Source organism: Bidens hawaiensis, unplaced genomic scaffold (genome assembly GCF_021521415.1).
Source record: "Bidens hawaiensis isolate Kalapana, Puna unplaced genomic scaffold, B.hawaiensis_p1.1 tig00032132_1, whole genome shotgun sequence".
Lineage (NCBI taxonomy): Eukaryota > Viridiplantae > Streptophyta > Magnoliopsida > Asterales > Asteraceae > Bidens > Bidens hawaiensis.
Genome location: NW_027495460.1, coordinates 133,489 through 139,488, shown reverse-complemented (window position 1 = coordinate 139,488; position 6,000 = coordinate 133,489).

The following is a 6,000-nucleotide window of genomic DNA, read 5'->3' as shown; positions in this document are numbered from 1 at the left end:
CACCTTCCTCCACCCTCGACGTCCATCTTCTTCCCCATTCACACCTGACACCACCCCTCACCATCCTCCCATCTCCGACCACCACTACTACCACCATCAACCACCAACATCCCGCCACTACAACCACCGCTGCTACCACCACTGCCAACCATCGGCTGCTGCCCTGCTACCGACGTGTCCGTCCCCGATATTATTATTAGTCTGTGACTTTCAGATCCGACATCGAGGTAATGGTTTATTATTGTTAATTTACATATTGTCGGTTGATTGAGCTGTTGAGTAAGTAGTTTAATCAAGTTGCGGGTTGGTTGGGTTTACAATATCAGGTTACGGGATTGACTTTGATGTTAGGCTTACAAAGTTGTTAATTTGTTAGTTTGCTGTAAAAGTTTTCGGGTGGGTTAAGATGGTTGTTCGGTTTGGTTATTCGGTTGGGTAATCAAAATTGTTGGATTTTGTGGTTGTCGGGTAGTTCAGGTTGGTTGTTCGGGTTGACTAATCGAGACTGTTCAATGTCACGAGTCGGGTTTTGATGTTCATGTTTAAAAATCATTATTTTTATTTTCTAAAACTAATGATAGTGTTTGTTTGATTTTAGACGATTTATGTGAACATATTTTTAAAATACTTTATTAATATTTCAAAACCCGAATCGACATATTAGTTGTTTTCTTTGCATGTTTTTCGAGACAGTTAGTCAGTTTGTGTTAAGTATGTCAGTTTGTTTTTTGTTTTGTTTGGTTGTGTGTAGTTAATCGAGTGTGTCGAGTCACATGTGTTTGTGTTTTGTTAGTCGAGTCTCGGGGATATCTTGAAAGTTTGACTTTAATTGATTAACCGCCCGTACTCAATCTCTATTCGGGCGGGTTAATCTGGTTTTTAGATTTACGCATAGGGTGTCCCCGAATTTTTCGTCTTTATTTATTTTTATTTTAATATTTTAATAATATTTTAATATTATTTTAATACATGGGACGACCGCGACCGAAATGCTATACGGTCGTCACCATATTATCATATCTAACTTGTTTGCTTGAGTTTGCAGATATGGCTGATGCACCAGAGTCCTCGCGCACCCGGCGCAAGAGGCGGAGTGCTGACCCTCGTGTCATCCGCTACGATAGTGACGAGGTGCAGATTGTAGAGGGCATTGAGCCAGCAGACATTATGGGGGATGCACGCATTCCTCATCAGGTTCTCCGATTTTACGTGACTACGGACGAATATACGAGACTACAGCGGATCCGACAGATGCAGCTTCTTCACCACCGATCATTTTATTGGACACTGCTGCGTCAGTTGGCGATTTACGACCAGGTACATGAGTTATTGACTGCTCCGTGGGCAGATGCGCTTGCGTGTGACTCCATTCCGTATGTCGAGCTCACACGTGATTTTTATTCAACATTTGACTTCACGCCCACGGAGTTCAGTGAGCCACGTGCAGTATCATTTTCGCTGGGACGACAGCTGTACGAGATGTCCGTCCCAGATTTCGTGGCCAATGGATTTTATACGGCCAACGAGGTTCAGGTGCCTGCCTTCCTCCAGAGAATACGTGGTTACACGATACATGCTCAGGACCCCCGTGAGCACTGGCTTAGGAGACCCAGCTCGGCCAGTATTGGGCGGAGATCGCCGACGGGGCCCACTCCAGTTCTGTTGTGGAGTCATCTATTCGGGACCCCTTCCATCGCTACATTCACAGGATCGTTGCTTGTACTCTCATCGACCGACATTCGGGACACGAGAAATGCAGCAACTTAGATTTGCTGTGTTTATATTCTATTCTTGGCCAGCGCCCGGCCAATGTGGCGATGCTCCTGCTCAAGTCATTCGCTCGGGGTAGCAGACTTCAGGGATCCTCGGCACGCTTACCTTCTCACAAGTGTAAGACATAGGTCTTTTAACAGCCGCAGCAACCAGTCACATTGGATATGATTTATCAGCAGCAACAACAGATTTCAGAGACCATTCTGGCACAGCGGGAGGAGACGCGGGCCCACCTGGCCCGCCATGATGACTACTTTCGATTATTGTTTGTTTCTTCGCAGGTACCGTTCCCACAGTCGCTGATCATTGCGGTGGACCCGCCATTGGAGCCGCAGGACGAGGCAGATGATGATCCGCCTGCACAGTAGCTTTTTGGTTACCCTTTTTCACTTTATTTTGTTTTTATTAGTATCATGGTTTGTATTATATTATATTTTGGGGAATCATGTTTGGGTAACTGGTTGGGCTTATATGTTTATATATCTTTTGATTGCTGCTGTGTCTGACTTTATTTGTATATTTTGTTTTAACCGAGCTTTGTGGGTGTAGTTCATTATAAACCCTCACGAGACTTCACTCGTCCTCCCGGGCTACCGGGGGATTTACAAGGCTTGTTGCATACGCTAAATACAATCGTGATTCCTACGAAAGTGAGTTAGGTCTTCTAACGTTTTTAATTAACTTAATAGATTTTATTATGAAAGGAATTAATTTGGCTCGGTAATTGTTTTAATAAAATTAACAAATATTCATTTTCATTGCTCTTAAAAGACCTATGTCTTACACTTGTGAGAAGCTTGCTTCTACACATCTCGAGATTTTGCAGGTTTGATTGTCAGTTTGGTAATTGGATAAGACGAGAGTACACGAGTGTTTTTGAGAGTTCACGAGCCGCTTCTGCAGTCACGTTGATATCAGGTAATTTCAATTTCATAATTTAATTTTGTTTCTATTATTTTAAACATTAAAAGTGTAATTGTATAATTGTTAGTAGAACCGCCTCACATAAGCCCGAAATTTTAAAATTGCTTAATAGTCAAAAAGCCAATTTCAACCCCATCCCTCAAATGTTTATTAATCGTTCTATCATTTTTTAACTTTGAGGACAATATTAAGTGTTCTTACATTGAGGACAATGTAAACCTCAAGTGTGGGGATGGGGGAAATTTGAAAAATTTTAGCCCGATAGTACCTCGAAGAGTGTTCAGAAACCCAAAGTTGTTAACTGTTAATTATTGCCATTAATGCCAAGTCATAGGTTGCTGGTCATGGTTGGTTTTTCAGCGTCTCATTAGTCTTACTCACAAATGTTTTTATTACGAGAAGTTGAAAATGGGGTCGTTTAGGCGGGAATAACGAGTCATGGGGACAGGTACACATGTTTATATCGTCAGCCCTATTCCTCCGGTACGTGTGTGAGTTGACCTAAATATATATAATACACATATAATATATAGTACACACATGTCTTTTGAGTGCTTTCACTGATGTTTATGGATTACGGGATCACAGTTGGCAAAATGCAAAAGTGATAGAGGAAACTAGGTTAAGCCTCGCCTGGATGAGCGTGAGTGTGGGTATTGGGGGGTTGGGGCCTCATTATTACACATGTGAGGTGTGGTTAATGTGAGGGGCGGGGGGTTGGGTCCCTTAGAAAATATTTCATGGACTTATTTTTTCGTTTGTTTAACCCCGACATTATGTTACGATACGATCCGGCTTACTAGGTTTATTTGTATCTGTAATTGTATTTGCTTTTGTTTTGTATTTGTATTTATCTCATTGTTAAGCATCAAATTATTATGCTTAAAAAATGAGAAAATACAAAAAGATGTCTGTTTATATTCAGTTATGTATTCTGTAGTTCGTTCGTTGAAGTTCGTTTATGTCAAAAAAAAAAAGGAATTCAGTATGTTGATAGTTTGCTTATTTAGATGTTTAGTATGTTGATAGGTTGCTTATTTAGATGTATATAATCAGTCAGTTAGTTGTACAGTAGTTTCATTTATTTAGATGTTTTGTAATAAGCCGGGTCGGATCGTTTGATCTACTTAAATATTTCTCTTCCATACCCTTACACCTGGCCCCGTTACAACCCTTTTAAAGACCTCTTGATTTGCATTTGTGCCAAAGCAGCTTGATGGATTAATATGTACTTATGAGTGATATTGAGAGCTGAGTGATACTGCACATCTTTTGCTAGTCCATATATTAAACCGAGAGGAGAGATGTTATATTAAGAGTGGTATGAGCATGTGTGCCGTAACCGGAAACAAAGTACACCTGTATGGGCGGCTCTATTGTTTTTATTATAGCATTTAACCGTATTTGTGAGATGTCAATCTAAAAACAGTGTCAGTCTGGAAAACTGGGTATGACCTTAAACCTTACTAGTATTAACGGCGATAATCTACATACCTATGATGGAGGTCAATGTGTGCTTTAGAGTTTTGCTTGAGGGAAAGCAAAAGATAAGTGTGGGGATGTGATTGTCGGTTAATTTGTATATGCTTTAGTTCGTTTATTATCTAGTTTTAACTGTTTATTCTAGAACTATCGATACTTCATACGTGTTTTATTGGAATGCAGGTCATAGGCGTTAAAGTACTCAGTATGGACCTGTTGTGACACGGAATGAAGACCCAGGATGTCCAGCACGCAAAACGAGAAAAAGAATGAAGATTGGCTGTAGCAGAACCCATCGCGGTACGCGATGGGTGTGCTGAGGGTCCCATCGCGTACCGCAATGGGACTAAATGAGACTTTGACTTTTGGTCAATCGCGGTATGCGATAGGCCATAAAAGAACCCGTCGCGTACCACGACGGGTGTGCAGACGGGATTTTGGTTTATAACATCAGTTTCAACAACAAGAAATCCCTAACTCCGTTTTGACGAACCATAGGCGATTCCAGCAGCTCCAAGAGGTGATATCCACTATCCTAGTTCGTGTCAAGACCATATCTATGATCCATATCATCCGTATCGAAGATTTGATGATGTCTCGGCTCGGCTAATCCCCTGGAATCGCACCCGGGATGTATAGTTTGTAACCTTTTACAGTTTTTCTCATGTGATTAAGAACACTTGTGTATTGTTATTGATGATTGATATATGATTATTGATGTTTAGTATTTCTGTGTGTTCGGTCGGTTTAGGTTTACGTTGGTCTGAACGATTTGTTACCAGTTGCTAGATAATTAGTCATATAACTATTTGGTTAGATTGAATACGATAAAACGTACAATTACCCTTAACTAAGTCACACTGGCAAGGACTGTTTGATAACCAGTGCCGTGTGTAAAGTAATTGTTGACGTCTATGGTTTTGTCTGATTGATCAGTTTTTAGTTAATCGTTATTAATAAATATGTTAGGTTGCATGAGATACTGTTTAGTTGCTTACTTGAATTCCCGGGTGTGGTTTTCTTTATTAACTACTTAATACTCGTTTACTTGTTCGTTACTTAGTTCTCGTAATTTAAACTATTGCTTGTGTGATCAGCACTGAAACCATTTACTTCATAATATTAAACCTGTTACACGAATTGCATTAACCACAAACTCCTTGTGATACGATACCCTACTTGCTCTAACTATTTAGAATAATTAGGTTTTTGATTAACTCAAACGACGGTCATCAGGTTGATTGTTAACATTGTTTCTGTTGTTGTTATGGGAGCTTGTTGAAGGTTCTGATTGTTGCTTCTTTGGAAATTCTGATTTTGAGGAACAACTTGTTGATTGTTATGTGTTTGTTGGTTGTGGTTGTTGTTGAAGTTGTTATTGTAGTTTCTTTGCAGGATCACTCCAGCCAAATTCACCTTCTTGTTGAGCAGCAACTGCCACATTTCCTTGGTTTCTGGGTTGATTATTGACATTGTTTTTGTTTTTGTTTATGGGAGCTTGTTGAAAGTTCTGATTGTTGTTTCTTTGGAAATTCTGATTTTGAGGAACAACTTTTTGATTGTTATGTGGTTGTTGTTGAAGTTTTTATTGTAGTTTCTTTGATGCCCTTGCTGAAATTGATACTGGTTTCTTGGTTGTTGGTTCTGATATTGATTGGTTTGGAAGATTCTTGGTTGATTGCATTCCCTTAAAGTTTTCTAGTTGTTGACAGTTATAATATATTGCTTTAGACTTGTCAAAACCTATTCTTTCATTAGGACCTGACACAAGAGACCTTCTAGTCCTGTTAAACAGCCTTTTGCATCTAAGTGCTAGCATAG